The sequence below is a fragment of the Acinonyx jubatus genome, chromosome D4, assembly GCF_027475565.1.
Source record: "Acinonyx jubatus isolate Ajub_Pintada_27869175 chromosome D4, VMU_Ajub_asm_v1.0, whole genome shotgun sequence".
Taxonomy (NCBI): domain Eukaryota; kingdom Metazoa; phylum Chordata; class Mammalia; order Carnivora; family Felidae; genus Acinonyx; species Acinonyx jubatus.
In genome coordinates this window covers 81,895,208-81,918,100 of record NC_069391.1, presented here as the reverse complement: position 1 = coordinate 81,918,100, position 22,893 = coordinate 81,895,208, and the positions used below count along the sequence as shown (strand labels likewise).

Here is a 22,893-nt window from a genome sequence, read left to right as displayed (position 1 = left end):
TAGGAAACCCCCTGTAGTATCTCAGTAGAGACAAAAGTGATTCTGCGTGTGTTGTCTTTTTGTGGAGAGTCATTTGTAACTCACCCAGTAAGCAAACGCCTTTTTTCTTTAAGATGGAGACAGGAACCGTGCCAATAGGGGGGAAATTAAGTGTCAGTATGTGTGCTGAGTACCCTGTAACAGAGACCTCAAGCCCTCTTCTCCCATCAGTCTTCCAGAACATTGTGGTCATGTGATTTTAAGCCTCTTCTTGAGGGGGAGTCTGGCCAGCTCTGGAGGAATGACTCCAAGATGCATCAGTCCCCCCAAAAAGCCTTGCGAGAAAGCCCTAGAAGGATGCCCAGAGTTAACAAGCCCCACCCGTGCTCTGAGAGATTCTGGTCAGCATTTTAACTCCCAATTCCTCATCATGAGCAAACAGCCAACATTACCAGACAGTTTAGGAAAGCCTCCAACAATGAGATGAACAAATAAAAGCATAGCGAGAAAGGCACAAGCTATTCAGGGAGAAGAAAACTTCATCTCCATAAACTGTAATAAATATCCACAGAGAGAGGAGACAATGCCTCCATGAAATCAGAACACGATGCTGTAATAGAGGAAAATTTAGAAAACAAAGAGAGCTTTTGGAAAAAAAAAAAAGAGCTTTTAATAGCAGAAATGAAGATCGTTCAAAAGAGGGAATAGAAGACAAAGCTGAGAAAATCTCCCAGACAGTAAAGCAAAATGACAAAGAGGAAAAGATAAGAAAATAGAGGAGCAGTCCAGAAAAGTCCATACTTAAGTGATAGAGGATTTTGTGGTAGAAAACACATGGTGGGGGGGGGGGGCAAAATCATTGATGAAATAATTCAATAAGCATTACGGACGTTAGGTTTACCTGTGAGCTGGGCTGCCCGATTAAAGAACTCACGGCAGGATGAACGAGGCTAGAGCCACACCAGCGCACGTCATTGTAAGTTTCCCGTGACGCTGGAAACAAATGTGGCACTTCCGAGGCCCAGAGAGGAAAAAAAAATAGGTCACCCCCAGGGGGACGGCCGTCAGAACGGGTTTAGACTTGCCGATGGCAACATCGGAGTCAAGAGAGTGGAGCCATTCCTCCAAAATTCTGAAGAAAAGCGGCTCTGTGCTGGAATCCCACCCTCACCCAGACTGTCTTTGTGTAAGAGGGTAGAATAAAGATGCTTTCTCGAGTGCGTGATCTCAAGAGATTTGCCTCCCATGTATGCCCCACCAAAGGAGGGAGTACACCTTGGAGCAGAGTCCAGAGAAGGTGAGATCCAGAAAACAGAAGGTCCAACAGAGCAAAGAGGTGAAAGCACTCCCCAGGAGTGTGGCAGAGGGAGAGCTCAGAGGGACGGCCCCGCAGAGAGGTACAGGGCAGCCCGTCCGGCTGGAGCAGCGTGGCAGAGAAAGAATGCTGTGATCAGCGTGATGCTTTCTGCCACTGTCCTGTCTTTCACTAAAGGGGACGTGTCTGGGTGAAACTGGCCTCGGTTCTTACCTGCACTTGGCCTGTCTCCCCTCCCTGCCCTGCTCCCTGGATCAGCGGGGGCACCTGTAACACACCAATGTGACCTGCTTTGTCCTATTCTTTTGTTTTCTATTGTGGCGAAAGTAGGTTTACCTATTTATTAAAAACTTAACCCCTTTAAATGTACAGTTCGGTAGTGCGAAGTCCATCTGTGGGGCTGTGTAACCACTCTCCAGAACTCTTTTCAGTTTCCAAACTTGAACCTCTGTACCCATTCAGTAACACTCCATGCTCCCCACCCCAGCCCCTGGAACCATCCTTCACTTTTTATCTGTATGACTTTGACTGCACTCCATACCTCATAAAAGTGGAATTATGCAATATTCATCTTTTATGACAAATTTCCCTTAGCATGATGTCCTTAGGGTTCAGCCATATTGGAATGGGAATGGGAATCTCCTTCCTTTTCTAAGGCTGAATAATATTCCGCCGTGGGTACATGGCGGATTTGTTTCTTCATTTATCCACTGATGGACGTTTACGTTGCTTCCACCTTATATTCTCAACACTGCTGCTGTGAAGGTGGGCACACAAATATTCCTCTGAGACCCAGTTTTCAGTTCTATGGAGTATATATACCTAGAAGCAGAATTGCTGGGTCATACGGTAATTCTATTTTTTTTCCAGGTATGTTGAGATACAGCTGACATATAACGTCATGTAAGTTTAAGATATAAAACGTATTGATTTGATATGCATACATACAGCAAAATGATTCCTAGTGTTAGCTCATACCTGCACCGCATCACATAATTACCACTTCTTTTCTGAGATGACAACATTTAAGATCTACTCTCTTAGCAATTTTCAAATATAAAATACAGCATCATCAACAATAATCACTGTGCTGTATATTAGCTCTCCAGAACTTACTCATCGTATAACCGCAAGTTTGTTCCCTTTGACCGACATCTTCCCATCCCCCCACCCCTTAGCCCCTGACAACTATCATTCTAGTCTGCGTTTCTAGGAGTTCAGCTTCTTCAGATTGAAATATAAGTGACACCACTTATTTATCTCTCTTCATTTAACTTTTTTCACTTAGCATAATGCCCTCAAGGCCCATCCGTGTTGTTGCAAAAGGCAGGCTGTCCTTCTTTCCCATGGTGGACTAAACTTCCATTGTGTGTGTATGTGTGTGTGTCACGTCTTCTTTATCCATTCATCTCTTGACGGGCACTTAGGTTCTTTCCATATCTTGGCTGCAATAAACACGAGAGTGCAGTTACCTCTTCCAGGTCCTGATTTCATTTCCGCTGGATAAATACCCAGAATTGGAACCGCTGGATCATATGGCATTTCTATTTTTAATTTTTGGGGGGGACCTCCGTACTGTTTTCCGTGGTGGTGGCACCCACTGACATTCCCACCAATGGTGCACGAGCTTTCAACTTCTCCACATCCTTGTCAACGCTTAGTAGCCATCCTAATGGTGTAAGGTGCTATCTCATCATGGTTTACCATGCTGGGGAGAGCTGGGGGAATCCATGGTGAACTTAGAAGATATTAGAGATCACATTCTTTGACCACATTTCTAGTAGACATCGAGTATCCGGACCATTCTACAATACTGCCAGATACCCCAACTGTGGTGATCCGGATTGAGTTCGCACAAAATGTCCGCTTGTCAAGTGGGACTGTAAGAGTCCTAGATCTCACTTAACACCGCATTTTGTTCACGACTCAAAGGCTACAGGCAAGAAAAAGGCACAAACAGAACATTCTTTTCCCGCTGGGTCCTCAAACCACCAGCTGCCAAACGATGTCCCTCCTCCCGCATTAAGACACATTTTGGTGTCTGAGCAGCTGATGAGTTTTAAACCGTGTGGACGACTGCTCTCAAAGAAGGCTGCATCTGTTTGGAGCCTCGTGGCTTTTTAATTCATTAACTATGCAGGTAGGAAATGTTTACCTGAATACCCAATTCTCTAGGCAGCCACACCCCTTAATCCAAAAAGTACACGTTTATTTACAATACCCAATCTAAACAGAGCAGGGGATTCCCGTTGAAAACATTTTTTACATAGTCCTTCCCCATATCTTTCTCCTCCTAAATATCACTGCCGGGATTATAGGGAGGTCTGGCTGAGGCATCTCAGGGAAGGAGTGAATTACAGGCCTGTGCTAACCCTTTTTCTCCCATTTCATCCCCAGGACTCAGATAGGACCTTGCCCGCTGACCTCCCTCCTAGTCACTTCCATGCACGCCCAAGCACCTGCCCACGGGCTCTGGCTCCAGGACTCCATAGCTTATCCTTTCCCGAAGCCTTCATCCCATAGAGGTAAGATCACCCTGTCCTTAACACAGCTAGGCTTGTGCTTGCTACTCGGCATTTCAAAATAAAACCATATTTTGTTTAGATATATACATAAACGTGTGAAATCTGTAAAAAACAAAACAAAAACAAAAACCAGCAAGGGACTGATGAACCCAAAGTAAGGTAAATGTTTACTTCAAACGTGGGAGGGAGGGGTATGATTAGGGAAGGATGCACAGGAGGCATTTTTTTTTTAAGTTTATTTATTTATATTGAGGGAGGGAGAGAGTGCGTATGGGAGGGGGCAGAGAGAGAGAGAATCCCAAGCAGGCTCCGCACCATCAGGGCCGTCAGCATGGAGCCTGATGCAGGGCTCGAACTCACAAACCGCGAGATCATGACCTGAGCCGAAATCAAGAGTCAGACCCTCAGCCGACTGAGACCCTTTACAGAAGGCTTCTAAAAGAAGAAGATCTAATTCTTCTCCAGGATATTGTGGACTCGGAGCTTTACTGGTTTTCCAACTGTACAATTTTATTCTCTTCTCGATGCACGATATGTTTTACGATAAAAATGATTGAATTAATTATAATTTCCTGGCGCCATTTCAGTAGTGAGAGGCGTGTCAGTGAATTCGTTTGGAAGCAAGCCCATCACTTTGACATGCATGTTCTGTGAGATGTTCCCCAAAGTCACCATAGGATGGAGGGGGTAGTGAAGGAAAAAAACCCTAACCCAGGAAAAGGCGAGGCCCCTGACAGTCTGCCCTACCTGCCACCATAGCTGTGCTTCAGAGGACAAGCCACTTACTCTCTCTGGTCATCAGTTTGCTCATCTGCAAAATGGGATACTAATAGCAGGATAGTAGGGAATATGGCTCAGCTGCTGCCTTCATGGAACTTAGCAATCGTTGGGACAGAGAGGCAAGTACATGTAGGTTCTATGGGTACTAGAATGGGGACAAGCAAGAGCTACAGTGGCAGCAGAGAGAAGGGATCTCTACCCTTTGAAATTAAGGCGGTGCCACATATGAAATATGTGCTATATGATTTTTAAGGGAAGTTCTATACTTTAGGGTTTAAATAGGAGGCTGCAGAAATTGTAACTTGCAAAATACAGCTAAAGAATCACTCTTGCTTCCTACCCCCACACGTCCTGCATACCCACCTCGATGACATTACTTTTCACTCTTCAGTGCATCGATTCGTGTGTTTGTCTCTCCCACTGGATCATGGCCTCCCCGAGGGCAGGGGTTTGTGTTACTTATCTTTGTATCAGAGATGCTTGGCATATACATTGCTGTTTCCCAAGGACTGCGAATCAAGTGTCGCCCTTTTATCATGGCCTCTCCCTACCTCCGGTCCCTCTCTGTCTCTCTAGTCTCTTCTCACACCGCCGTCCCCTGCTCAGTACACTCCAGACACTCTGGCCCTCCTTCTGTCCCTTGATCATGCCGAGCTCATTTTCACCCAGGGCCTTTGCACTTGCTGGGGACTCCTCCTGGAGTGCTCTTGCCTCGTTTTGTTCAGCTCGGCTTACACATTGTCTCCTAGCACCTTTTTTCCTGTCTTCCCACCTGTCCCCTCGGGCCTATTATCTCAATTTATTTTCTCCAAAGCATTTGTACTACCTGTAATTAGATGATGCATTTACCTTTTATTTGTGGTCTCTCTCCTCCATCAGAGGAGTAGAGGGACCTCCAGCATCTGTCCTGTCGTTTCTGCCGTGTCTCCGTTAGCTAAGCTATTGTCTAGCATATGGTAGGTACTCAATAAATTTTTTGAATAAGCAAACTCATGGACAGGTATTCTATAACTATTTCTGTAACTGAGATGAAATAATGTCTTCCCGAAGAATTTTGCAATGAAGAAAATGGACTCAAGATTAATATGCTAATATAGTGCCTGACACATAGGAAGCACTCAATAAATATTTATCCACTGAATGAATATACAGAATACATAAATAGCTCTTGCAAACCAATTTAAAAAGCCCAAAGCCAATATATAAATTAGCAAAGGAAGACCTTTTAGAACTAATGGGTTTAGCAAGGTTGCAGGATTCAAGGTCAATATACAAAAATCAATTGTATTTTGGGGTACCTGGGTGGCTCAGAAGGTTAAGTGTCTGACTCTTGATCTCAGCTCAGGTGTTGATCTCAGGGTCATGAGTTGAAGCCCTGCATTGGGCCCCATGCCGGGCATGAAGCCTACTTAAACATAGAGCCGAATTGACTGAAAGACACGTACCCTGTTCATTGTTAAATGTCTGTCCTCCCTAAATTGATCTATCCGTTCAACATAATCCTTATCAAAATCCCAGCAGGGTATTCTTATAGGTGTCAACAAGCTGATTCTAAAAATGACGTGAGAAGGCAAAGGAATTAGGATAGTCAGTACATTTCTGAAAAAGAGGAACGAATGGGAGGAGGCAGGCCACCTGATTTCAAGAGTTGCTATAAAAAGCCAGTAATCAAGACAGTGTGGAATTGGCAAAAGGATGGACCTATAGATGAACGAAACAGAACACAGAGCCCAGAACCTGACGCGTACATTATTGATCAACTGATATTTTTTACAGAGATGCAAAGGCAACAGAGAAAGATAGTCTTTTCAACAAAAATAGTACTTGAATAGGACATCCATGTGCAAAAAGAATGAACCTTGACCCGTGTCGTGCACGGTATACAAAAATTAATTAAAAATACATCAGAGAGGAGTGCCCGACTGGCTCGTTCAGGAGAGCGTGTGACGTTTGATCTCGGGGTTGTAAGTTCGAGTCCCATGTTGGGGGTAGGGATTACATAAATTAAAAAAAAAGTTTTTTTAACCTAAAAAAATAAAACATAAAAATACATCGTAGACCTAAAATGTAAACCTGAAAATACAAAACTTTTGGAAGATAACAGGCAAAAAAAAAAAAAAAATTCTTGTGACTTGGGGTTCTGGGTAGATTTCTTAGCTATGTTACCAGAAATATGATCCACAAGAGAACAAGCTGATGAATTTGAACGTCATCAAAATTAAGAACTTCTTCTCTGCAAAAGACACCTCAGGGAATGAAAAGACAAGCTAAAGACTGGGAGAAAACATTTGCAAATCACGTATCCACCACAGGACTTAGATCCATGATCTGTAAAGAGTTCACAAAAGTCAAGAATAAGAGAACAAAACCCCATTTTTAGAATAGCCAAAAGATTTGGATAGACACTTGATCCAAGAGGATATATGTATGGTGACAGGTGGTAACCACATGTAACATGATGAGCCTTTTGTAATGGATAGAATTGTCACATCACTATGTGTGCACCTAAAACGAATGTAACATTGTATGTCAACTCTCCTTCAATTAAAAATGTTTTTTTTAATTGGAAAAGAAATAGTTGCTATTAAAAAAAAGAGGACATATGGATGGAAAGTAGTCACATGAAGAGATGCCTCTCACCATTAGGTGTTATGAAAATGTAAATTGAAACTACAATGAAATGCAGTTTTACATACGCCATTTTGGAAATATACGTCTGATAGCTCCCAACGGTGTGGAAGTTGGGGAGAAACCAAAAGTCTTGGGCCCTGTTAGTAGGTGTGTCAATTAGAATGATCTCTTTAGCTTGAAGTTTGGCACCATTAGGTGGAGGATTCGTATACCCCAGGACCCATCAATTCCACTCCTAGACAGATTGAGAAAAACACGTGAAGTTGTGCATAAGAAAGGTGCACAGGAACGTTCGGGACAGCACTGTGTTGTAACGGGGGAAAACGTAGAAGATATGAAACAGGAGAGTGTATAAATTGTGGTTTGCCCGTACAACAGTGTATCATTTTGCGGGAGTTACCAAACCATAGCTCTTGGGTCCAATCCAGCCCGATGCCTGTATGTGTAAATAAACCTTTATTGAAACTCAGCCACCCCATTCCTTGACGTGTTGTCTCTGGCTGCTTTCATATTACAGTGGCATTGGGAAGTGCTTGCAACAGAGACTGTATGGCCCACAAAACCTACAATATTGACTGTTTGGTTTTTATAAGGAGTTTGTGGGTGCTTGCTATACAGCGATGCAAAGAGATGAATCGGAGATACATATACTGTATCAGTCAGGGTTCACCCAGAGAAACAGAACCAGTGGGAACCAGAGGGAGACATACAGTAAGAGGTCTATTGCCAGAAATTGGCTCATACAACCGTGGACCTGGCCAGACAAGTCTGAAATCCACAGCACACGTCATCGGGAAAGACAGACTGGAACAGCCGCGTGCGAGCTCAAGCTGCTGTCCACAGATGGAATTTCTTCCTCTTCAGAGAAGCCTCGGCTCTCCTCTTAATGTCCTTCAACCGATGGATCGCATCGGGTCCACCCAAATTATCTAGGAAAATCTCCTTGACTCGAAGACAGCTGATTGTGGACTTTAAAGCACATCTATAAGATACCTGCCTAGTAACACGTAGGTGAGTGTTTCATGGAGTAAGTGGGGAGTGTAGCCAAGTTGACACATAAAAGCAACCATCGTGCGTGTCAACAAAGAAAATCTTGTAAATAGAATGCTGAGCACCAGCAACACAAAGTTGCCCCATGATATGTGAGGTATGGGAAACCTTTACATAAAAGCTTAAAATAAGCAAACAAGAGAACAAAGGTGATGGATACATGGGTCTATCAAACCATGTGAAGCAATGATAAACAGCTACTTTTGATCCCAGCTGCCACCGGTGGGAAAGGAAAGGGATGGAAGTAAGGGTGGGTGTATGGAACCTGAGATTTTTATATATTCATTTATTTTTAAAGTTTACTTATTTTTGAGAGAGAGAGAGAGCATGAGCAGGGGAGGGGCAGAGAGAGGGGGAGTCACTGAATCTGAAGCAGGCTCCAGGCTCCGAGCTGTCAGCACAGAGCCTGAGGCGGGGCTCAAACTCACAAACCATGAGATCATGACCTGAGCCAAAGTAGGATGCTTAACCGACTGAACCACCCAGGCGCCCCTATCCGTGATTTTTTTTTTAAAGGTATAACACTCCAAAGCAAGTAAGGCTTTTAAAAAATCTTGCTAAGTTTGGTCTTGCTATTGCAATTGTTTATTGATCATTGTTTTTTTAAAATTCTTTTTAATGTTTATTTATTGTTGAGAGAGAGACAGAGCACAAGTGGGGGAGGGGCAGAGAGAGAGGGAGACACAGAATCCAAAGCAGGCTCCAGGCTCTGAGCTGTCAGCACAGCTGACAGGGGGACTTGAACCCACGAATTGCGAGATATGCCCTGAGCCGAAGTCAGACGCTTAACCAACTGAGCCACCCAGCGCCCAAATTGTATTATTGTTAATACCTGTGTGTGTGTTTGCAATCTTCCACAATACTTTTTTTGAAATCATAATGATTGTCCTTCTTCAGACAAGCCTGAAAAGCATGTTCACACTGGATAGTCAAGTTTGAATTAGAACCCCACTGGATAGGATCAGAGAATAGAAGCTTCTATTTTTCCCCTAAATGCCAGATACACCTTGGGTGGCTGCTTTGGGGATTTTTTTTTCATAGATCAGTGTCTCAGGGAATGAGCCTCACCTCTTGGGAGCTAAGTCCGGAAAATCATGGTGTTCATGGTACTCTAAGCCTGTGCCCAGCGGAGAGCACAGAGCAGGGTGTGAGTCATTCTTACTGGAGCACTGACCTTGGCTGACCTCCACAGTGTCAAGGTCTATAGCCAAACAGAACTCCTCACTTAAGGAACTAGAGATAAAGAGGCGGGTGGCCAGTCACATGGCACATGGCCCCTGTTGGAATGAGACTTGTCACACCCCCCAGGGGGCTTTCAGCAGGACCTGCCCATGCATTCACAAGCTAAGGCACACGGTGCTGAGACACCCGGTGCTGAGGGTTCTTCCTGAACAACGTCAGATGACTTCTGATTTCCTAAGTGGTGTTAATGTTTTTTTATGCTTATTTATTTTTGAGAGAGAGAGAGAGAGAGAGAGCACGAGCAGGGGAGGGACAGAGAAAGAGGGAGACACAAATCTGAAGCAGGCTCCAGGCTCTGAGCTGTCAGCACAGAACCTGACGCGGGGCTCAAACTCACAAACTGCGAAATTCTTAAGCGGTTTAATACACAGACCCAGAGAATACAACCTGCCACATGCCTGCAGCAGTGGACCGACTGACATTTCATATGGCATACCAACATAAGTCTTTTTGTGAAAATTAACTCTGTTTTTACCGTGAAAAAGAATTCGTGTCTTTGCAGAAATTCAGCATATCTGAAAAAGCAAGAGAGGAGAAAATATTAGTCTCCCAAGAATATCCTGATACTATGGTGGCGGTAGTCTTTGTTTTTCTTCGCCATATGTATGTATATTTTCCTGCACTGAAGTCATCCTTTCCATAATGATTATTGATCAGCTACTGCGTGCCACGCTTTCTTCTGGGCGCTAGAGATATATAAATGAACCAAACAATCAGAGGGTCCTTGCTCTTAAGGAGCTAAGAGTGAGGAGGGCCAACCATAGACGAGTAAATGCGTTAAGACACAAGAGAAATGTGGATAATATGTGGTGTAATGAAAAAAATAACGCCGGATGACACTGCAGACTTATAATGTGCTGTTCTAAGCCCTTCACTTCATCCGTATTATTACATCCGGTAAAACTTGTGCATCTGCGCGCGCTTTAGAGGGAAGGTGGTTACCGTAAATCTTGGAGTACAATGGTCAGAGAAATGCTCTTGGAGGAGATGACTGAGCAGTGGAGGTACACCTGAACAGAATCTTACAGCCTGGGGGTTAGGAGCCTTCTAGCAGAGGGCGCGAGAAGTTCAAGTTCCCTGAAGAGAAAATAGATCAGCGTGTTGGTGAAACATAAAGCAAAAGACAAGTATGGCTGGAATTTGGAGACGAGAGGGACAGAGTTGTCAGCAGTGACACCACGGATGTGTATTTTGTGATCAGGCCGTGGAGGGCCCTGAAGTCCACAGGAAAGGCGTTCCAGTTTTATTCTATGATACTGGAAAGTCTTTGGAAGATTTTAAGCAGCAGAGTGATAAAATGCGCTATCTATCGCCTTAAAGATCACGGGGTGCAGCGTTTGGCACATGGATTTGAAGGAGGCAAGAGCCAACACAAGGCGATCAGTTCAAAGGTCCCTGTGGTCGTCCAAGCAAGAGGCTGTGGCTCCTCGGAGGAGGGTTAAGGCAGAACAGACGAACAGAAGACGAGCCAGTTAGGATTTTGTGAAGGTGACACTGTTTTTAAAGTTCTAGGTAGGCCATTTATTTTGCTGCACTTTATAAAATAAGGACTTGAAATTTCTTCGGAAACAGAATTTTCAATTACGGAATTATGGAAACCAAATTGGAGAAGAAGCAGGGGAGCCTGCGAATGATACGTCCCAGGAAGATGGCAGGGTGACCCCAGGACTGCCTTCCTTGGACGCTCCGAGGAAATTTTGAAAGCGGCAGAACGAGGCAAGTTTCTCCAGCTGTTTCCCCCCCCACCCCCCCACACACCCATTTTACCCCCTATTTTCATGGTCTCATTTCGGTATGAGTAAAGGACAGCTTTTGTTACAGCTGCTACTCATGCGACAGCGGAGACAATTAGCTGACACAGCTCCTGTGCCTGACTTGCCAGCATCCTACAGACACAATCTGAAGGTCAGGGACCCTCTTTACTACAACTTTGCCTGCCTTAAGTCCATGGAAAGTTGAAGGCAGCTACAGGCAGGGCTTTACCAAAGGCTAGAGCACCTGCATTATTGGTTGTTAGAAAGAAGCCGCTCCTGCCCCTTACTATCTACAGTAATGATGCCAGATTTTTTTTTTTCAAGCCTCCCTTGTAGAGAGATTGCCAATCTCAGAGTATCGTCTTGGTCCTTAAATTTTCTCTCTAATGACCACAGGATGGCTGCCTCTGTTTTCCAACTAGACTTGGCTACCATCTGGGTTTTTCTGATTGAATCCTCATGATGTAATTTAACCCAGCCCTCCATTCTCTATATTTCCTATAAAGTTGTAAACCCCAGCACACGTAATCCTGACAACAACTGAGACAGGGCCATCAATGGGCCCGCTTTACGGAGGAATAAACTGAGCCACAGAAACGTTCCATTCCAGAGGTCATAAAGCCAGGGTTTGAATGCAAGCAGATGCTTTTAGCCTGCATACTGAACACAAAGAAGTATATCAGAAAAACACCAAGGCAAGTCCCCATGGTCGAGCATTCTCTGCGAACAGATAACTGGCGGGTTTTGTAAGCCTAGAAATCGATTAACTCAATTAGCAACAGTTACTGAGTATCCGTAGTGTGTGCTGGGCTAAGCTGTGGGATACAAAGGTGGACCGGACCATGCTGAAGATGATGAGGGCTATTATGTGGAGAGCCTACTGTGTACCAAGCCCCATGCTAGGTGCTGTGGAGACAGTGATGATGGTCACAAAGTGAATTTCCTGTTGGAGCTCATTCTTATGCAAGATATACGGTGTGTTAAATGTTGTAATGGGCATTGTTCAGAGCTGTGCAGTCCAATCCAGGGTCACGTGTGGCTACTTAATTACAATTCAATAAAAATTTAAAATTTAGTCCCTCAGGTGCACTGGCCACCTTTTTTTTTCCTAAACATTTTTATTTTCAAGGTGTTTGGAATCCATTGCCACATTTTTCCCCCAAAGAGTTTTGCCAATTCATACACACAAAAGCAATTCACTATAATAAGTGCCTGCCGCGAGCTGGTCCTTGGGAATAAAAGGCAGATCCTCGTGTAAATTCCAGTTTTTCCACATCCTCGCCAGCATTGGGCTTGAGTTTTCTTTTTTTAAAAAATTTTATTATTTTCTTAATATAATTTTTTGTCAAATTGGCTAACATACAGCATGTAAAGTGTGCTCTTGGTTTTTGGGGTCGATTCCTGTGGTTCATCGCTTCCGTACATCCAGTGCTCATCCCAACAAGTGCCCTCCTCAATGCCCATCACCCATTTTCCCCTCCCACCCCCCCATCCACTCTCCGTTTGTTCTCTGTATTTAAGAGTCTCCTATGGTCTGCCTCCCTCCGTCTCTGTAACTTTTTTTGCCCCCCATCCCCTCCCCCATGGTTCTCTGTTATGTTGCTCAGGATCCACATATGGGTGAAAACATATGGTATCTGTCTTTCTCTGCCTGACTTATTTCACCTAGCATAATACCCTCCAGTTCCATCCACGTTGCTGCAAATGGCAGGATTTCATTCTTTCTCATTGCCAAGTAGTATTCCATTGTGTATATAACCCACATCTTCTTTATCCATTCATCAGTTGATGGACGTTTAGGCTCTTTCCATAATTTGGCTGTTGTTGATAGCGCTGCTATAAACATTGGGGTACATGTGCCCTTGTGTCCTTTGGATAAATTCCTAGTAGTGCTATTGCTCGGTCATAGGGTCGTTCTATCTTTAATGTTTTGAGGAGCCTCCACGCTGTTTTCCAGAGAGGCTGCGCCAGTTTGCGCTCCCAGCGCAAGAGGGTTCGCGTTTCTCCACATCCTCACCAGCATCTGTAGTTTCCTTTCATTTTAGCCACTCTGACCCGTGTGAGGTGGTATCTCACTGTGCCTTTGATTTGTATCTCCCTGCTGATGAGTGACGTCGAGCATTGTTTCGTGTGTCTGTTGGCCATCTGGATATCTTTGGAAAAGTGTCTACTCATGTCTTCTGCCCATTTCTTCAGTGGATTATTTGTTTCTCAGGTGTTGCGTTTGGCAAATTCTTTACAGATTTTGGATACTAACCCTTTATCTGGTATATCATTTGCAAACATCTCTTCCCATTCCATCGGTGCCTTTTCATTTTGTTGATTGTTTCCTTTGCTCTGCACGGCCCCCTTTGAAAGTGCTTTAGTTTTTTAAGGGCATGTTACTTTTTCCTTTTAAAAACAAACAAGCAAACAAGCCTGCTTTATTGAGGTGAATTTGTATGCCATTCAATTCACCCATTTCAAATGTATAATTTGATGGTTTTCATTATAATCACAGAGTTCTACATCCGTCATTGCCATCAATTTTAGAACATTTTCATCCTTCTCCCTGCAAATCTAGCATCCATTAGCATTCATTCCCCATTTCCCCACCAAGTCCACCGCTCCCCAGCCCCAGGCAACCACTAACCCACTTTCTGTCTGTGTAGATCTGCCCATTCTGAACATTTCCTAGAAATGCCATCAAACAATGGGGCCTTTTGTAACTGGCTGTTTTCAGTTAGCATAATGTGTTCAAGGTTCATCCATGCAGTAGCACCTATCGGTGCCTCATTCCTTTTCACTGTTGAATAATATTCCGTTATATGGATGTATTCCATTTTGTTCATCCATTCTTCAGTTGATGGAGATTTGGGGTGTTTTCACCTTTTGACTCTTGTGAATAATGCCATGTAAACTCTCGTGGGGACGTGTGTTTTCATTTCTCTTAGGTGTGCACCTGACAGTGAAATTGCTGGGTCATAGGGTAACTCTGTGTTTAACGTTTTGAGGAACTGTCAGACTCTTTTTTTTTTTAATTTTTTTTTTAACATTTATTTTTGAGACAGAGAGAGACAGAGCATGAACAGGAGAGGGGCACAGAGAGAGGGAGACACAGAATCTGAAACAGGCTCCAGGCTCTGAGCTGTCAGCACAGAGCCCGACGCGGGGCTCGAACTCACGGACCGTGAGATCATGACCTGAGCCGAAGTCGGATGCCCAACCAACCGAGCCACCCAGGCGCCCCAGAGGAAGTCAGACTCTTTTCCAAAGTGGTTGTACCTTTTTATATTCCCACCAGCAGGGTATATGGGCTCCGGTTTCTTCCCATCCTTATTAACACCTGTTATTATGTTTTCTGATTCTAGCCATCCAATAGGTGTGAAGCGATGCTCATGGTGGGTTTGATTGACATTTTCCTAGTGGCTAATAGCACTGAGTATTTGCTCACATGCTTATTAGCCATTTGTATACCTTCTTTGAAAACAAAGTGTCTATTCCCATCCTCTGCCCTGTGCATATGTTATTTTCAGTAAAAATAGAGTATAAAATGTTGTAAAGCATAGTGAGCAAATACTAAATGCTGGGGATGGTCGTCTCTGGGGAAAGAAAATGGAGTCATTTCTTTTTTGCTTTTGTCAATTTTTACAACACACGTAAGCTTTTGTCATTGTCAGATATTAGATATTTTCCCCAATTCTTTGTCTTTTCTGATGTGAAAAAGTAGCACAAGATTGTTTTTGTTTGTTTTTTTTTTTAAGTAGAGACAATATTAACCTGAAGGTAACAGTAGCTAACACTTCAGCAGATGTCCCTCCAGGACATTTTTCTAGACTTTCTGTACTTGTATGAGGCTGCAGAATACACGCAAGTTCACGTGATGCCTTTTGTTCTAATCGTATCATAAACGAGCCCTTGCATATTAAGTAAACCTCTTGAACTGTGTCTTCTGAAAGTCTCTAGAAAAAAAAAGTCATGTTATATCTCTTGGTGTGCAGAATGGTCCTGAAAAAGGGCGTCTTTCCCACGGTCATGACTTTAAAATGAAGGGGAAAAAATGAAGGCGCACACGGACACGCTCTGTCCCCCAACCCTTGGAAACCGCAAGTGCAGTAGAGCTTGGGGAGCATGTAGCCCGTCCTTTGCTTCAGTCGGACCCTCCCCCTGCTTCACGCAGGGAAGGACAGAGAGGAGCCTTACACAGTCCGAGCGAGCTGGGCGGCTGTCCAAAATTTTCTAACTCCCATCTCCATGGCGTGGCTGGGCTTTTTGACTTAAAGTGTTTGTAAATCCCCACCACACTCTAAATTCCCATATTTTTTCCTCAAGGATTATTTGTGCGAGGAAAAAACCACATTCCTCGTGCTTGCCCCATCCTCTTTCTCATGAAGTCACCTGGGCCATCTGGACAGGCTGACTGCAGACAGAGCTGTGCTTCTTTTTGCCTTTCTTTTCCCCCCTCCCAAAGGCTCCAGAGATTCCAGTGGCAGTGGCTTCAAAAGCTGATGGCACAGATTCCATTTTCTCCCACAATAACGGAATCGACAGCACTCTTTGCTAGAAGACACCTTGACACTTGCTTCAAGTGCTCGATTCTCGGTAACAATAAAAGCTGTGGACTCTTTACGTTCCCGTGCATGTCCACAAACATTTCCAAGACAGGGTTGCCGTCCCCCAACCCCCCACATCCTAGGCTGCTTCCAACCTAGACACTCAGTGAAAACACTAAGAAACAAGAATAGAAGAAATCTGATGGCTGAAGACCCTCCCCTCAGCTCGCAAGCAGAGCTGTGCGAGAATAAGTTTAACGTGAAATGATTTGTCTTTATTCGGCACATCGGGGAGAGACTATAGTGTTCTCTCCTTCCCAGGCACAGGGCTGAAACAGATTTTTCCGGGCGTCTTGCTGGTGGGTGTTATGAAGGCCCAAGTCTGACCAGCGGAACGTGGGCGGATGCGATGTTTATCGCTGACATCTTAAATCCTTTGCCCTCTCGTCTAATTCAGCGGGCATTTGGGAATCGACGGCTGACCATTATGGTGCCACAAGATGGAAAGACCCAGGGTCCCCGAATGACCGCGTGAAGCCAATTCTGCCACCAAACTGTGTTGAACAGAGACATGAACGAGCAACGAACCTTTACTGCATTAATCCACATTGGTTGTATCTTAAAGCAGTTGGCATAGCCTGCTTAATAGATTTCCTTTTTCTATCCCTCATCCCAGCAAAACGTTCTAGGTGGCCGGGACAGCTTGTGGACCGTGTGCTTAAAGAGATGTCAGGGTAAGCGTTCCATTTTGCTAGCCAAGCATTCAAACGTCACCAAGAGACGAGGCTAGCCGGTGAGGTTCTGCCGAAATGCTTCCAAGTCAGGGAAGCCCCTGCATTTTTTGAGAAATAAAAGGAAAAATGAAGGTTGTCCTCCTGGTGCGTTCACACCGTGAGGTGTCACAGAGACCTTGAGACGTCTTAATGTGGGCTTTGCCGGGTGACGAAAGTGAACACCCCCTTCTCTTCCACAAGTATTTATTGTGTGGTTAGCATCATGCCCCCCATCTCGCCTCAGAAAGCAAGTCTGAGAAATTCAAGAGTTGGCCCCAGACGCTGCCCCTCCACGCAGGGGGGACCTCAGATGGCTCATGACAAGTGAACTGCAGGAATGTGTCAGCTACGCCAATGTGATGTCTCGGGTGGACGTCTACTGCCTGTATTCAGGGAGCTTAAGTGTCTCTTGTATCCATTCCCTTCCCTTCCCGGGAGACTCCATTATTTCTTGGTACTCTTTCCAGACCTGTCACCCTTTCATGGTGACCCATTTGGTATCACATAGGTTCGCTATTGATGAGAACTGTTTTCAGTGTTGCAAGGAGGTCAAAAACAAACAGCATTTCCCGGGTTAGAACAAAGAAGGCTTTGGCTTGAATGAACTTTTGCTTAGTCACGAAGAACCCAGGGCCCGGCTCTGCTCTGGGGATAAGATGGCAGCCTAGGTTTCACTCCTGGTTCCACAGTTGGATTTTGTGACTTTTACAACACACTGTTTCTCGGGGCGGAAGAGTCGCGATGCAGTTTGAGGAGTTTTGAGTGACACGACTGATGTATTTCAGCCTCTTTTCCCTACTTCAAGCTCCCCCCCCCTTTTTTTAAAGTTTATTCATTTATTTTGAGAGAGACAGAGAGAAAGAGTGCAAGTGGGAGAGGAGCAGAGACAGAGGGGGACAGAGGATCGGAAGCGGGCTCTGTGCTGAGAGCAGACGGCCTGATGAGGGGCTCGAACTCACAAGCCCGAGATCCTGACCTGAGTCAAAGGCAGGTGCTTAACCGACTGAACCACCCTGGTGCCCCCCCCCCCCCAGCTTCAAGCTTTTAAACCTCTCTTTTTAAGCCTCTTCAACCCAAAGAAGGTTTCTTACTCTCTTATGCAGACCTTGACCTTCGGCTTCCTGAGAAGCCACGCTCAGACCTGATGTACCAAATGTGTGTATACATTTTGTGTGCCTTTACTTTCTGAACTGTTGCATGGTTTTCCATGCTGCCGTCCCCTCTCTGTTCTTTTCCTTCGTTCTCCCCTCCGTTCTGACACTGTCTCGTTTTTCTTGTTCACTCTTCCAACCAAACCCCGTTAAGTCTATGCTGGTTTGTTTTTTGTGTTTTGTTTTGTTTTTTTTTTTGTAACTTCTGGGCAAAGTGAAAACTCACCTAGAAAAGCTACCCACGTGAGTCTGGTGGTAACAGGAAAAAGACGCCACGGAGACAAGGAGTAAGTGAACACAGAAAACAGATCGTACGGGCCGGTGGAAATTCGGCTGGAGGTTTTCACGGCCTGTGCCTGTTTTTAGACGCGAAGGCAACGAAACATCAAATTTTTTCTTCATCTTAGGGTTTCCCCCCACCCCAGCATGAACCTTTAATTGGCAGCCGTTTTCTTTGGGGAGTTATTCATGTACATATGTTTTTTGCGCGATGCCCATCTCAACGCGTATCATTTAGTAAGTGAAATAGGGTGTGCAGCTGCTACAGGGGCATGTTTTCTACCTAAAAAAAAAAGTTAGGAAAAAAGTAGTGAGGTAGTGGGAGTTGGCCGAGGTACACGTGTACTTCCTGCGAAGGGTTCCGCGTCCTTGACTCTTCACCCAGCTCAAGCCTTGGCACCGAATGTGCTACAGAAGGTGTCTAATGACCGGAGACCGTTAGGTTTCCAAGTGACCTTTCTGAGCCTCCTGTCTCACACTCTCGGGATACAGACCAGGAATCTCAACCCAAGAGAGGATGCAGACTTCACTGGTATGGGGACAGAGCTGCGAGGAGAAAACAGCCACTGGGGCTCCTCGCTCGGTGTTCTTCTCAAGCCTGAGAGGAAGGAGGGACAGAAGGCGGATGGGATTGAGGAAGCAACGAAGCAACAGGAAAAGAGAGCCCAAGCTCCGGGAAAGGGAAGATGGTCCAGGAGAGAAAGAAAGGGACTTGGGGCTGAGGTGCCCAAGCCTTTGCTAACCTGAAAAGTAAACTCAAAGTTAGAGATCAGAGGGTCCCCAGGGGGGAACCGGTCCTCTGAAATGAGCATCTCACATTGTACAGGGGAGTCGGCGAAGCATTTGGTTTGTCTGCTTAGAAAGGAAGTTTCTAGAAAGAGAAGGCATTGTGATGTTAAGATGACCCTTCAGAAGCTGTGAAGGCTGTAGTCTCTACTCTCCTACCGTTTGATGCCCCTGGAGGCTAGGCATGCCTTCCATGTGGATGCTTGAGCGGTTTTTTTCTAGTTGGAGAATTAATGGCAGACCAAGTTGCTAGATCTACCCACGGCCGATCAATGCTTCGCAGATTCCCTCTGGCCATCCTTTCTGGATCTCCCTTAGATATCACTAATGAAAAAGTCAAATACGCGTTGAGCAACCTAGAAGAACCCACACTTCCTCATTTCATAGAGAGGTCCAGAACGGAATTGTAACTAGCCCTCAATCCCCCATAGCTTAGAAGAATGTATCCAATGTGGTACCACAATCACCCTAAAACATAGCGGGCAGGATAGTCTCACCAAAATGGCTGCGACCAGGCCGCTTTATCCCTGTACGTGCACGCTGCCCTGCAAAATGTAGGGTGTATTTCCCCTCCCCTTGAACCCAGTTGCTCCTGTGACTGCTGTAACCAATAGAATGAAGCAGAAGTAGCATTCTAGAACTTCCACGCTCAGTACCAAAGTTCCAGTTCCCCCCTCCTGGACGCCAGCTGCCGTGTAAGGAGTCTGACCCCCTTGCTGAAAAGACCACATGCTTTGGAAGCCACATGGAAAGAGACATGGGGCACAGATGTGTGAGTGAAGCCTTCTCAGACCTTCCAGCAGCTGGCTGGTTGCAGCCAGGTGAGTGACACTAGCCGGTGCCCAGCTGACTCAGATTCATGAGAAATAGTAAATGGAGGTTGCTTTTGGGTTTTGGTTTTGGGGTGGCTTGTCATGCAGTGATGGAGGACTGAAGCGACCGCTTAAAAGCGGCACCATGCATTATTTTTCACGGACCTGGGAGTCGGGGGCGGAGGGGTGGTTCTGCAGATCTAGACCGAGCCTGGCCAACCTCATCTGGACCTGCCTGGGCCTCTGCAGCCTGTGGAGGGCTCGCCAGTCAAGGATGGCCTCAGCCGTGATGACTCATCTCTGTAGCACAGGGTCTTTTATCCTTTAATGGAGTTGTCCCGCGGCGGTGGCAGAGTGCCAAGAACAAGAGCAAAAATGCACAAATTTTTTAACAAATAAACTTTTCAGGGGGTGCCTGGGTGGCTCCGTTGGTTGAGCATCAGACTTCGGCTCAGGTCACGATCTCACGGTTTGTGGGTTGGAGCCCGGCGTGGGGCTCTGTGCTGATGGCTCAGAGCCTGGAGCCTGCTTGGGATTCCGTGTCTCCCTGTGTCTCTTGCCCCTCCCTCGCTCGTACTCTGTCCCTCTCAAAAATAAACATTAAAAAAATTGTTTTAAATAACAAACTTTTCAAGAACAGTTTTAGATTCACAAAACAACTGAGGGGAAGGTGCAGACATTTCCCGTATCTTCCCTGCCTGTCCCCCACATGCTGAGCCGCCCCCCTGTATTAACACCCCCCCACCAAGAGTGGTACCTTTGCTATGGTTGGTGGACCTACGTTGACACATCATTATCAGCCAAAGGTCACAGTTAGGAATGTGTGCTGTACAGTTTATGGTTCGGACAAATGTATAATGACAAGTATCCACCACTGTAGTATCGAAACAGAGTAGTTTCACTGCCCTAGGAATCCTCCTTGCTCTACTCTTCAAACCTCCTCACCTCCAACTCCTGGAAACCACCAATCTTTTTCCTATCTCCATAGTTTTGCCTTTTCCAGAATGCTGTATGACCGGAATCAAACAATATGTAGCCTTTTCAGATTGGCTTCTTTCACTTAGCAATATGTATTTAGATTTCCCCTTGTTCTTCTCCTAGCTTGATAGCTCATTTCTTTTTAGCCTTAAACAACATTCCACTGTCTGGATGTGCCAGTTCGTTTATCTGTTCATCTACTAATGAACCTCTCGGTTACTTCCAAATTTTGTCCAAATTATGAATAAAGCTGCTAAAAACTCTGTGTGTAGGTGTTTGTTTTTGTTTTTTTCAGGATGCTATATTTTTAAATGTAATTTATTGTCAAGTTGGCTAACTTACAGACTATACAGTGTGTTCTTGGTTTTGGGGGTAGATTCCTGTAATTCACTGCTTACATACAACACCCAGTGCTCATCCCAACAAGTGCCCTCCTCAATGCCCAGCACCCATTTTCCCCTCTTTCCCCCAGTCAACCCTCAGTTTGTGCTCTGTATTCAAGAGTGCCTCGTGGTTTGCCCCCGTTTCTGTTTGTGACTATTTTTCCCCCTTCCCTCCCCCCACGGTCTTCTGTTAAGTTTCTCAAGTTCCACATATGAGTGAAAACATGGTATCTGTCTTTCTCTGACTGACCTCTCTCGCTCGGCAAAATACCCTCCAGTTCCACCCACATTACTGCAAATGGCAGGGTTTCATTCTTTCTCATCGCCAAGTAGTATTCCATTGTGTATATAAACCACATCTTCTTTATCCATTCATCAGTTAGTGGACATTTAGGCTCTTTCCATGACTTGGCTGTTGTTGAAAGTGCTGCTATAAACATTGGAGTACATGTGCCCTTGTGTCCTTTGGATAAATTCCTAGTAGTGCTATTGCTGGGTCATAGGGTCGTTCTATCTTTGATTTTTTGAGGAGCCTCCACACTGTCATGTAGGTTTTTATATGGAACTAAGTTTTCAGCTCCTTTGGGTAAGGACCAAAGAACAGGACGGCTGGATCATACAGAAAGAGTGTGCTTCATTTTGCAAGACACTGTCAACTGTCTTTGAAAGTGGCTGTACTGCTCTGCGTCCCCACTAGTAATGACTCAGAGTTCCTGTTGCTCTACATCCTCGCTAGTGTTTGGGACCATCAGCGTTCTTCCGTCAGAAATTCGAATAGGTACGTAGAGCTATCTCGTTGCACGAACAATTTTCAAGGCTTCGCTTACATTAAGGCTACGGATGTTCTACTGGCCAAAGTAAATCGTACAGGTGAGCCCAAGGTGGGAGGGGACTACAAAATTGAAGAGAAAGGGCCTGGATAAAAGGAGGCCATTAATTGGAACCATTAAGGCATCAAATCTACCATAAGGAATCTGTGCATATTTCTCACAGGGGAGTATTAAAGGGCAGTAAGATGTTGGACTAAAACCTAGAAGCAACTAGAAAAGTCACATTTGAAATTAGGTAAAACAATTAGATGAGCGCTTTCTAATTTTTAAATGTTTCCAAGCTTTCTGCCAAGTCGCTCTTGCTCTGATATTGATGTTGTTTTATTTCCATTAGAGGGTGACGTTCCCCAATTTCTGTTGATATCTACGGAGAGACAGAATTGGGAAGAAATGCACGTCTCATGTAGGACCAATCACTATGCGGTCCCTTGTTCCATGAATTAATTCACAGTAATGATAATGTTAAGACTCTTGGCAGAGTTCCTTAGAATCCTGTTTAATAAGAGCTTTTTTTTTTAATTTTTAAAAATGTTTTTATTTATTCTTGAGAGAGAGAGAGAGAGAGGGAGAGAGAGAGCACGCGCATGAGTGGGAGAGGGGCAGAGAGAGAGGGAGACACAGAATCTGAAGCAGGTTCCAGGCTCTGAGCTGTCAGCACAGAGCCCGATGCGGGGCTCAAACCCACGATCATGACCTGGATGCTTGCTTAACTGACTGAGCCACCCAGGCACCCCAGTAAGAGTCAGCTTTCTAATGAGCCAGTGGGCAGTCTGCTTTGTGACTTCTCTCTGGAAACCTAAGGCTGCTGGCTCAACAGAAGGGAGGTAGTGGGAAAGAAGGGCTGTGTTACACGTATATGCATGCATCTGTATGTAATGTGCGTGATCTCCTCTGATCCACCGCGACTTCAGTCCGGTTTTACCTGTTCTCACCTCCCCTGCATTCCCAGAAAACACTGAAAACGGACTTTACATTTGCCTTTCCCACTCTGGGAAGCAGCTTCGTTTTCCACTCCCTGGATTTCAGAGCGGCCAGAGGAGCAGAGAAGGGGAGACTGGGATCACCATTCCCAGATCCTAGCCAGCCTGCTACT

The 22,893-nt window shown here is 45.1% G+C and overlaps 2 long non-coding RNA genes across 2 annotated transcripts in view; one reads left to right on the top strand and one right to left on the bottom strand.

Annotated features, from left to right (window-relative positions):
* Positions 1-22,299, top strand: part of LOC128312244 (uncharacterized) — an 83,304-nt gene extending 61,005 nt beyond the window's left edge. The window contains exons 4-5 of the long non-coding RNA XR_008291270.1: positions 3,692-3,819; positions 16,266-22,299. This is a non-coding gene — a long non-coding RNA (uncharacterized LOC128312244). The remainder of the gene's footprint in view (positions 1-3,691; positions 3,820-16,265) is intronic.
* On the bottom strand, positions 8,837-20,289 carry LOC113594236 (uncharacterized). The gene is made up of 3 exons (XR_008291271.1): positions 19,295-20,289; positions 10,465-10,599; positions 8,837-10,037 (listed from the first exon to the last, which is right to left on the bottom strand). It is a non-coding gene; the product is annotated as an uncharacterized LOC113594236 (long non-coding RNA).
* Positions 22,300-22,893: the final 594 nt, after the last annotated feature.